Below are 12,083 nucleotides of genomic sequence, written 5' to 3' on the forward strand. Positions count from 1 at the left end.
ACAAGGACCTTTCGCCTCCACCGCAAACCACTAGGAATGAATAGCACAGCCACAGGCACCACACCCAATCATGGAGATCTGCCCCGAGAGCACTGCATACAAACACACACACTATGACACAGTACCCCTACCTCCTACAGAATTTACAGTAGCACCAGCAGCAAAGGGACAAAAGCAAAGAACTGCTAGAAACCTCAGCACCCAGGGTACAGGTCCTCTCATCCCGATTACACAGACACATCCAAGGAAAAACATTTTGTGTAGAGCAGAGCAAGTGTAGAAAGATAGCTCCCTTGGAAGTGGGCAGCAATGTGAAACAAACACACAGATCTCTTCATTGCAAAAGTTTGAGTCCTTTTGGGTATATCTGCCAGCTGGAAGGAACTTTTATGGCAGGGAGGGATGGCAACAAGTTACTAAAGGAGACTCAGTAGCACTCAGGCAAAGCTGGGTGCTGGTAGCTCACTGCACAAAGATACAGACTGGGAGTCAAGCAAAATGGGTTCGAGCTCAGCCAAGGACTTTCTGTAACTAGCAAAGCACTCACCTTTTGCATGACTCGCATAAACACCCATGGTAGGTCAAAAGAAGAGACAGAGGCTGGGCTAGAGTGCATACCTGCTATTCCATAAAGCTGCTCTCTAAGCACCCAGCCACAGCAGGAGACAAACAAAGTACCTCTCATGGCATTTAATACCTTGAATCCTTACAAATAGGAACCCATGTGGGATGCTGTAGTGCCTGGACATATCAGAAGGAGGATTGCATGGGGCCAATTATTTGGGCTGGCATGTGACATAGGACACCTACTGTAGCAGCCTGCCCAGTTAGCTACACCCACCCTGTACCCTTTGCTTCATTGCTGGCACTGCTGTCCCTCCTGTCCCTCTGGTACTGCCCACCATATACCATGGCAGCAGAAAACATGGGGCTCATGTTCACTCAAGAGCATTTCATCCCCCTATCCACCCAGAGACCAAGAAGTTGTGCAGTCATGGATGCCACAGACTCTGGGAGCAGATGGATCCCTCTTCCAACTGTCCTACTCGGAAGCCTTCTGAGATAAGAAACACCTGGGTGGAATGACGGGATCTCTATTAGCTAATGAAGTGTGATCCAGTAAGGTTTTTTATTGGAAGGTATTGATGATAGAGCAGCATCTGAAAGAGGATGCAAGGGAGGGCACCAGGGAGAGAGGGCAAGGGAAGGCACCAGGATGCAGGTCTCCTGTTGTCTTATGTGCTACCTGGGGCATTTGGTGGGCCGCTGTGGGATACAGGAAGCTGAACTAGATGGGCCTATGGCCTGATCCAGCGGGACTGTTCTTATGTTCTTAGAGACACACAAATGGTGTCGACCACCTCCTCTTAGCAGGGGTGTTGTGCCATTGCAGATGATCCAACAGTCAGTCAAGTAACAGGTGCCAGTGAGATCTGGTTGCCCCAATTGGTTTGCTGTCTGCCATGGAGTTGCAAAGCCACATGGGCCTGTTTGGGACAATTAGATCAGCAATCTTGCTGCACAGCAACTGGACTCACCCTGATCACTGGTGGCAGGCAGGCTGGTCTTGGGGTCTACATGATGTTGGACAGCTGCCTGTGGGGATCAAGGAAAAACACAGAGAGCAACAAGGAATTGACAACAGTATCGGTGAAACCTGTTCTCTGGCTTGAGATGCATACTCAGTGTTTGTGAAGGACAATGGTGCCACCAGCGTGTTCATATAGTGGTACCCTGTAGGGGGTGAGAACATGGTGTCTTGGAACATTATCTTTTCTTCTCCTGGGATGCTGCAGTGGAACTCTGCAGAGGATCATTCTTCAACCCCCTGTGGCAGTGGTGCAGTCCTGAAAAACAAAAAAGGTTCTGATATGTGTTTGGCCAGCAGTAGAAATGGTTGGTATCCCTGGAATGCCCCCAAAGGGAGCAAATGCTCCCTACTCTCAGTTGTTGCAAAAGGAAGGGCCAGTTAGGCAACACAGCTGATAGCAGAGGGATGTTGGATAATCCTGGAAGATCAGAATGGAAGAGGGGGGAGGTAGAGATATGAGAGGCAGATGCAGCATCAGTCCATTGTGGCATGGATATAGTTAGTTCACTGCTGTTGCTAATTGCAATAACAAACACATCTGGTTTAGATTGGGCCCTAGAGTGAAGATGTCTGATTGGATTTTCAAATGTGAAATTTCTATATTTATCGAAGTTGTCAGCAAAATAAAATTTTGACTTCACTCTGAAACCTCTAACAGGCAAAGTATGTTAAAGTGCAGTCTGCACGTGCTACTTTTGCCTGTCCTTGAACCTGCACAATAGAAAGTCATAGCATTTTATGAGTGCATTTGACAACGCATTCTTTTTTTAAAGAATTTTTTAAAGCTGGCATATATTATAAGAAGTGCACGGATGTTTGCCATCTGCTTCACTTATACTTAATAGAGGTAACTCTGTTGGAAGTTGCATACACAAATTGTAGAATTTGGCCTGAAGGACTCGGTTTTTCCTGGTAAAATGACTAAATTTTTCTAAATCCTTGCTGCCTTTCTTCAGAAAAAAGGCAAAAGACCACATTCATTCCTTACAGAAGAAAACAGAAAATTATTTGGAAACTTCACTGTTTGAAAGAATTTAACTTTCTTTAAAAAAATGTTTCCCAGCTGAACATATCTGCAGGTTTGTAAAGCATAAGGAATATGCAGAATACACACACAGTCATCCACGTTATAATAAATGAGGAATGCTGCGGGCAGGTTTATAATGAAGGATTTAATGGTTGGTGGTGTTTTAATAGTGCGACTTTTGGTTTTCAGTTTTCAAAATGTATTGTAATTGCAGAGTATCTGAACAGATTATGGCTGAGACCCAAGGAATTACTTAGAGTTGCACAAGCTCAGTGGAATGTTTGACTTTTTCCTTGAGCCACAGAGGCAGTGTTCTGTCTCACGGACAGGCTTTCTTAACATGCATGAAGAAATACATTCACATAAATAGAATCTCTCTCAATACCAATTTTTAATGACTGTATTTTTAGAGGATCGCTTTTCAGAAGCCATATTAGTGATTGTAGTAAAAAACCAACAAGGGAGCTCTGTAGCACATTCAAGATAACCACTGTATTGTGACATAAACTGCTGCTGACTTTGCCATGTGCATAAAGTGGACTAGGATGTTGGTTGGTATATATGTAAGTGGGAACTGGAGAAGCTGCTCAAAGGATCCCAGACACTTAAGGCAAGATATATAGCTGTATATGGCATCAAAAGTCACCATAGTTCTGGGTGGAACAGGGCAGAGGATGGGCAGAACAGGATAGTGAAAGGGGTAATGAGGAAGGCAGATTGGGGGGACCTGGAAGTGGGTGGTTTCAGCTGAAGTGGTGCATGCCAAAGCCTTATCCCCCTTCCTAGCCTCAATCCACCTTCCCAGGTCCACATGGACATGCTCTAGTAATATCACTGGTGCAGGTCTGTGTAGACCCACTGGGCCTACAGGGGCTTACCCTAGGGCAGTGCTATTCAAACTGGGGCGTCGTGACACCCCAGCCTGAGGGCCCTGGTCTCTGTCCCCTTAAGGAGCGGGGTCAACCTAGAGGCGGGAGGAAGGCAGAGGTGCGATCCCCATTCTTTTTAGGGGGGGCTGCCTTCTGGAGCATTTGTTGAGCTCCATTTGCATTGAATCAGGACCATTCTGGTGGCCTCACATTTCCCTTTACCTAAACTGCCCAGGAGCCAAGGCACGTTTGCTTACTTGCGAGTAAACGCGACCATATGACTTAGTTTCACTTTCCATAGGGCTCAATACATTCGCCAGCTTGGAGGGAGGGACCTCCTTCTCAGGTGTTTTTTTTGGGCTACATTCATTGGGTCAGGACCATTCTGGTGTTGTTGGATTCCTCTCAGACTGCCCTTTCAGACCGACTAAGGCACGTTTGCCTACTCGCCGGTAAATGCACGATACGGCTCAGTTTCACTTTCCATTGGGCTCCATGCATTTTTTGTTTTCCAGTTGTTTGCTAATAACTTTTGACAGAAAGGAGATATTTCACTCCTGTTTTTTTGCATTGCATTCTGCTGGAAATCCCACATCCAACGGTATATGACATGATGGTGTTACTCCTAACCACCGTGATTTTAGCATGTCACCCCCCCTTTGCGTGTCACGCGGTGTGGTCCGCACCCCCCTAGTGACGCCACTGTATCTGGAAGAAAGATTCCTGCGTCCCTTGTAAGAATGATCTCTTCATTGTGTTTCAATGAAATGAGTTGGAACGGCTCTTAGTGGCCACATCAGTGCACCAAGGAACCATTCAAACTTTCTATGCCTGGCCAAATACATGGAATATTCTAGGTTTTCCAAATACTCTCCAAATATAAAGGCTGGAGCAGCACATCTATGGACAGAGTAACTGGGTTTGAACTTACTGTGTTGGGCGCATCAAGTGGAGGCTTGGTGGCAGCAGTCTCATGTACTCACATCTGCTGTGGGACTATAGCTTACCTACAATCCTTGTCAACCTATACCTTTGTAAATCAGCAGAGTGTTTTTTTTAAACAAACATGCCATAAGACTCAAGTACTCTCTCCTTTTATGAAGGAAATTCATCTTGTTACAGCTGTTCTGAATTTTCCTCTTCCTTCTTGGGAAGGGCATAGAACACTGCATTCAGCATCCTTTCATAAATTTTGGATCTCAGTGTTTCCCTTATTGGAGTTTATTCTTTTAATTTTATTTATTAAATTTTGTTGCTATGCTTTGTCTAATAGCACAAGAAGCCAGAGTACAAAAACAATCTGGTACATTAAAATAGGATCACAATACCTCATAATAAAAACAACATGCAACTTACTGAAATAAAAAAGCAATTGACATTCCCTTTTCCTTGGTTTTTAAAAGATATGAAATATAGCCAGACCTAGTCTCAAGTGAAATCCAAGAGGAGGGAGTTCTATAATCTGGGAGCTGTGTTGCAAAACATTGTTTATTGACACACACATATCTATTCCTACATGTGTCATGCACACACAAGAAAATCTAATTGTGGGAATTAACAAGAAGTGAAATTTGTCAGTTTTGGGAACACTGATGTGATCAGCAGTGTGAACAACCTCAAAGTACCTCAAAATTAGTCTACTGGTAACCATGCAACTGAGTTTTTCAAGGAAGGTAAAGTTTATTAAGAAAGATAGGCAAACAAGGAAATGACACAATTTCCTTCAGTTACACTGCTTAGGCCTTAGGGCAGGGGTGGCCAACCTTTCAACTTTAGGGCTCCTGGACCCTTAACAACTGTGTAGAAGAGGGAATTTCAGCAGGTGCAGCTTGTCATCTGTGAGGCGGGACTGTTGGTGGGGTTGGAGTGCTGCCACCCCTTGCAGCAGCACTTGGAAAATGGCTTGCGATGCGAGCACTGTGCACTCCATCGGCAGGTATTTTATGACAGCAGAAGATTCGTCCACTGTCGTAGAACCCTGCCCCCGACAGCCTGTAAATGTCCAGAGAGCCAAATCCTATCCTCCGTCAGCCTATAGCAGGGGTCTCCAAACGTTTTGGCCAGAGGCTGCATCAAATATCTGGCATGGTGTTGAGGGCTGGAAAAAATATTTAAATATTAAATTTATATAAATAAATTAGATGTGGAACTTAGATGAGTGAATAAATGAATGAATGGGCTCATTCATTCAATCTCTCTGGCCCTTAGAACACTCTCCAGACACAGGCAGAGCGCAGTTCCAGTCATGTTCAGCCAAATGGGCCAGAGGCTTTCAGGGGACAAGAAGCTGGCCATGTGCCAGATAGAGGCTCACCACGAGCTGCATCTGGCCCCCGGGCTGGGGTTTGGAGACTCCTGGCCTATAGCATGCAGCGCCTCCCAATGGAGCATGCATTGCATATGGTTCAGGACAATCAGACCATTTGGGAAAGGTAAGTGAAAGTCTTTCTAAACTTACTTTCTCTTTAGCTACCTAGTTACTAATGGGTCTCCTCAGACCTACATCCAGTATTTAGCTGGCGTATGTCCGGGAAGAGAGGGATAAATCTTGGGGCATGCGCCAGTAATGCCAAAATCCACCCCTTCCCACTTCCGAACCACCCCAGTTTGACTCATTCCCTACCCTGATCCTCCCCCATGCTGCCACCTCTACCACCTTACCTGTTTTGGCATGGACTGGGTGAAGCACGGGCACATATCACATCTGTGATATGACAAGCTGCACCTGCTGAAATTCCCTCTTCTGCACAATTGTTAAAGGTCCTGGAGCCCTAATGTTTGAAAGGTTGGCCACCCTGCCTTAGGCGATCAGTTACAGAGTTTCAAATGGTTTATAGTGAAATAAGTATTTTTATCCTTTTAGGTAGGCTCATTTGAGTTGAAGGAAGGAAGAATGGAGTGAAAGTGAAATGTTGCTTCTGAGCTGAGTTTTCTCTTCAGTCAGTCAGTGAAATGGAGAAAACGAGTGGGAGGCTTCAAAATACATACAAGAGAATGCAGGCTTTAAAAGAGAGGGAGAGTGGTTATGAAGATCAAGATAAAGGGGAGAAGAAATTACCAGTCCTAATCTGTTAGGTGAACTAGTGTACGTTGTTTGTCTGTGCAGCAGGAGGGCTGGACTGCTCAGCTTCAGAGAAAGAAAATGTAGCAGAAAGGTCCTCTTTTAAGCAAGGAACGTAGCTCCTCAGAGGGTGAGGGCAGCTAACAGAGCATGTTTTTTGGACTCAACTCATTTGAGTTTGACTGTCCTTCCAGGTGGACAAAAAGGCTTGATTGCACCAGAGTCGAAGTAGTTCCTGAGGATCAAAAAACATGGCAGGATGTGTGCAACACCCATGCTCAGGTCTTTGATGGGAGAGGCTTCTTGGCAAAGGAATCAGAAAAGACAATCCAGGTGACCTGGTCACTGGCAGTTAGAACTTAATTTATTTTGCAGTACGATTTATGCTTGCAGCAACATTTTATGAGGAAGGAGCACCCAAATTTGCAAAACCTTAGGAGACACACAGATGTCCTGCAATGCTATAGCCTTCCATTTCCCTTAATGGTCCTTGATTAGTGTGACCTAATCTACGAGTTCAGCCTACCATCACCCTCTCTGGAGCAAAGTGCTGCCTAGCCCCTAGGAACAATAGCTAGAAACCAAAATGAAGATAGGATCGGATTTTAGGAAATCGCAACAAAAATGTTGAAAAAGAGATTCTTTAGTTATTTAACTTTTACCCTATCATTCTCCCCAAGGTGGCTTACGAAAGTGCAGGTACAGAAAAAAGTAAAAACACAGTTAAAGAAAAAGTAAAATCACAGTTAATCACATGTTCGAAGGTTCTTGATCTGCCTCTACAGTTTTAATTTGGAATAACCCCATGAATGGAATGGTTGGAATGAATTGTACGGCACCCTTTTCCTTTGGAATGTTTATCAATGCAATCCTAAGTATGTCTACTCAGAAGTAAACCCTATTACGTTCAGTGGGACTTGTTCCACTAAGGGCCCAATCCTAACCAAATTTCTAGCTCCGAGGCAGCTGTGCCAACAGGGCATGAATTGCATCCTGTAGTGGGAGGACAGTCATGGAAGCCTCCCCAAGTTAAGGGAACATTTGTTCCCATACCTTGATGCTGAATTGCGGCTGCATCAGTGCTAGAAAGTTGGATAAGATTGGGCCCTAAGTGTACTCCCAGCCTGTATGGTTTTCTGAGCATGAGCTGCCAATAACTGTGAGTATATTTCAAAGGAAAATGTAACTGAGGGCACAGTCCTAACCAGGTCTACTCAGAAGTAAGTCCTATTTTGTTCAGTGGGGTTAATCTCAGGAAAGTGTGGTTAGGATTGCAGCCTTATGTTTTTTAGACTGTTTGATACACTTTTTTGTGTCTTTATATTCGTTTTGGTTTGAATAGACATAATATTATTGGCCGTTTTCCCAACGTGTGGGAAAGTATGTAAGAACTATCCACAGAATACACCCCATATCTTGTAATAACAGAAGATGGCTAACTTTAAGGGTGGGGAAAGGCTCGGAAGTTTAGGCTCAATGCTCAATGTGGGTGGTAAACTAAAATGTGCATGATGTGGCCTTGGACCCACAACTCTCTATCTGCATGGATGGCTGGAAGCAGGAAATGAGAACTGGTGATTAGACTCACAAAGCAGTGATCGACATTTCCATGGCACGTTTCTTGCGTCTCCTTGGACACATCATTGTAAAACAACTTGTTGTATGAGCCCTCATTGTTATGTTGTGAGTTTCCCTCTCCTTGCTGGGAAACACCACTAATGTTGATTAATGGGGCAAAACTTGTGATGTGATGGACTCAACTCATGCAATCCAGCTGGGGCAGAGGTTGTAGGAAGTTTGCCAAAGAGCTGCACACTTCCAGTTAACATTTAGACTGTCTTTGATAGGGAGAGGCTGAGGCCGAGGAGAGGATTGCCAATTTCAAATAGGGCACGGCAGATTTGGAATGTGGAATAATACATGAGACTCAGTGTTTTCTTGAACTTCTAAAATGCGTAGTTGCAGTGACTGATGAAAAAATACTTATCAAAATGTGTTATTCTACCTCAGTTTAGTTAAAGTCTGAATTTTCTAAACAAGCTATAAATGGCTACATTGCAGTTCAAAGCACAATTGCTCCTTTTCTTTATTTTTTCATTTTTGTCCTATTTCATATTAATTAGTATTATGTTGAAAATAGCTGAAAATAATTTCCAGCTCACGTGCAGGCAAAATCTGAACTCCTGCTGCATCCAGTGGCGGGCCTGGAGGGGGGCAAATGCCACGAGAGCTGCATCCGCGCAGTGCTGCAGACTTTGTGGGAAGCCTTCTAAGGCTTCTAATGCAGTGGTTCTCAAACTGGTGGGTCACAACTGTTTCCCCTGTCCCTTTAAGGGGTGGGGGAAGAGGAGAGGCAGAGAAGCGATCCCCAGGATCGCGTCCCTAAGGGTGACGTGCTTTCACTTACTTGTCTCAGTGAGGGCTGCTGGAGGCTGCAGGAGGGGCAGGGAGCCCAGCGCACCCCTCTTCAGGGCTCTCGGAGGCTTGGAATCTAGAAACAGAGTGATCACAAAGCACTTCCTGTAGCAGACATAGATTCAAGGAGTCCCATTGTGGCAGTGAAAGCTTTCACTGGGGTAAATGAGCAATAGTTCACTTACCCTGAGGAGACCTCTTCAACTGCCTCTCCCCCCACTCCACAGAGGCAGCGGCAGCTTGTGCTCCTTTGGTGCAGTTGCTTCAGTGGAGGAGAGGAATTAGGTAGGATTGGGTTGAGCGAGTGTGTGTGTGTGTGTGTGTGTGTGTGTGTGTGTGTGTGTGTGTGTGAGAGAGAGAGAGAGAGAGAGGGAGAGTCATCCATGAGCTGTGGGAAAGTGTAACAGAACCTCTTCCATGATGGTGAGTGGAATGTGAGTGAAGTGCTACAGATTAATTGGTAACGGTTCTTCAGTCTTAGCAATCATTATATATGCCAGTAAATTTGAACCTCTTAATTATGGGATTTACTGTACCATTAAATTTTGGGTTAACGCTGAACACAAAAATTAGAGCCTTGGATATAATTTAATACTTTGATGTAGTGCTTTGATTTTTTTTCCCTGTCCTGCTTTGATTTGCTAGGCATGGCTTTAATTTAAGGTTATGTGTGTCCAATGAATACAACTTAATAAGCCTTCTTAAATATACACTGGAAAATGTTCTTGGTGCAAGAGGGGTTTATGTGAGTGTGATTTATATGACAGTATGTTTTAGATAAGTGAACAGAACTTATCAAGGAACACTTTTTCCTGAATTAAAATTGGAGCCACATGTTAGTCTTACACCTGAAAAAGTTCCGTTTTAAAGTGTGAAAGAATAAGAATTATGCACCCATGCATTCTGAGGAGAGCACATCTGCTCTGGGCGAGTCACTCTTCCAGTTGTACCTCATCTGAAGGCAGGTAATTCTGTCGTGTTTCTCTTCAGAAAAAGATGTACAGCCCAATTCTACCCAAATCCCTCCCTGTCGATGCAGCCGTGTCAGTGCAGAATGCACTGTATCCTTAGGGAGGGGAGGGGAAATGTCTCCTCAGGATAAGTGTACATTTGCTCATGTAACCAAGGGAATGCCTCCACTATCACCTTGGTATATCTCAGAACTTTGCCTGTAAATCTGAGGCGTATAATGGCAGCAGTAAGGAAAACAGATGGGATTCGGATATTGGCATACACGAGTGCCAGCGATACCTTACTGGTTCACCTCCCTTATCACCTCAGTCCATCCCCTCCACTATCATGTTCCAACCTTTCCCCACCTCATTCTGCCCCCACTGCATTCTCACTTCCCTTTGTAGGTTCAGCAGTGGACCTCCAGCACTGCCACCATATGCAACCAGACACCTAAAATAGCCGCTGATGGAGACCATTTTACAACAGCAGAACTGTGTTCCACTGTTGTAAAGCCCTCTGCATGCAGGCCCAATCCGTCATAGGATTGGGCCATTAACTAGCTAAGGGCACAATCCTAACCCCTTATGTCAGTGCTTTCTAGCACTGGCATAGCGGTGCCAATGGATGATGTGCTGCATCCTGCAGTTGGGTGTCACTCATGGAGGCCTCCTCAAAGTAAGAGAATGTTTGTTCCTGTACCTCAGAGCTGCATTGCCCTTATGTCAGTGCTGGAAAGCACTGGCATAAGGGGTTAGGATTGTGCCCTAAATGTTTCTTGCAGTGGATAAATGCTGTAAAATGACCAGTCCTGGCACAGGCTGATTAGAAGGAAGCGAGTTTCTGTTGTAGGTGGGTACTCTGAGCTCACAGCAAACATTTTAATTTTTTAATACATTTGCTTGTCACTACACACTAGCAGTTCTTTAATGGCACATTTGTATGCTCCTATAGATAGGAATTACTATCCTTGATGGTAAAAGGATAGTAATATTGCTTAAATATACTCCTTCAGTGTCTGTGCAGTCATACATTTTTAGAGGTAGACAATAAGATTTTCCTGTATTAGTGCAAGTATGTGATGGGTAGTGTAATGCCAGTGTTTTAGTTTGCTGCTGAGACACAGTTATTGAAAAGGGAAAAAAAACTATATACCTTCTGGCACCAGCTGGCACAGAGACTTTCACATAGAAGTGAGCTCAGATTGTCTTATATAAAGCTACTAAAAATAAAGCCAAAGCAATGCTTCCTATCAATACAGATCAAATGCTGAACAGTTACTGTGATTTAAATACCAAAAGCCAGAGGGGGAGAGAGGCTATATAGACTGCCTCATTCATTGGAATGTAACACTTTAAAAGATTATACAAAGAGAATTGTTTAGTTATATTTCAGTACGCTAAAATAAAGGCCAAGCTACACAAACCCATCATTAGAAGAAAGAAGTGGCCTGAGAATGATCATTTTATGTATAGCAATAAGCTGTAGGGAGAGAATATGGCAAAGAAGGAGTTAATACTTTCCCCATACACCATTTTTGTGCTGAAAATATCCCCTCCAGCAGCGGCATGCTTCCTTGTCAAAGGAATGTGGGAAAGAGCTGAATGACTTTGCACCCTTTGTCTAGTACAGAGTACCACTTGACCAGCAGTATTATAAGAGTCTGCTTGCCTCTGAGAGAGTCAACAACCATCCTTGAATAGGCTGTCCAAAGTATTTTTCAAGCCATGAAAATTAGATATTGTTTGCACTGTAAGTTTGTGAGAAAGACAGTATCAGCCCAAATCCTATTGGGCTACTGTGCCGGCAGAATTCACATGCCACCTGCACTGGCTGCTGTAAAGTGCGCTCCAGCAGTACATGCTGTCGGAGTGCCAACAAAAGACTGGATTGTTCCCACACGTTCTTGTGGATCTACGGGGACCCACCAGAGCAGGAAAGCTCATGCAGGGGGTTGGAGTGAGGCTGGGAGGGGGTTGCATAGGGCAGTGGTGGGTGGAATGGGGTAGGGGTGGGTATAAGTGAGTAGTGAAGGGGCGGGGAGAAGGGCGGATCAGGCCTGGAAGGGAAGTCAGGATCATTGGCGGCAGCACATGCCAAATCCCGATCACATTCCTGGATCTGATCCACCTGTGTGGATATACCCGGACTTGCGCCAGCGATTAAGCC

The 12,083-nt window shown here is 44.6% G+C and overlaps 1 protein-coding gene across 2 annotated transcripts in view; it reads left to right on the top strand.

Moving 5' to 3' along the window:
• SVEP1 (sushi, von Willebrand factor type A, EGF and pentraxin domain containing 1) overlaps positions 1-12,083 on the top strand; it is a 128,921-nt gene that overhangs the window by 16,091 nt on the left and 100,747 nt on the right. The gene's annotated exons all lie outside the window — the stretch shown is intronic.

This window comes from Tiliqua scincoides, chromosome 2, assembly GCF_035046505.1.
Source record: "Tiliqua scincoides isolate rTilSci1 chromosome 2, rTilSci1.hap2, whole genome shotgun sequence".
NCBI lineage: Eukaryota > Metazoa > Chordata > Lepidosauria > Squamata > Scincidae > Tiliqua > Tiliqua scincoides.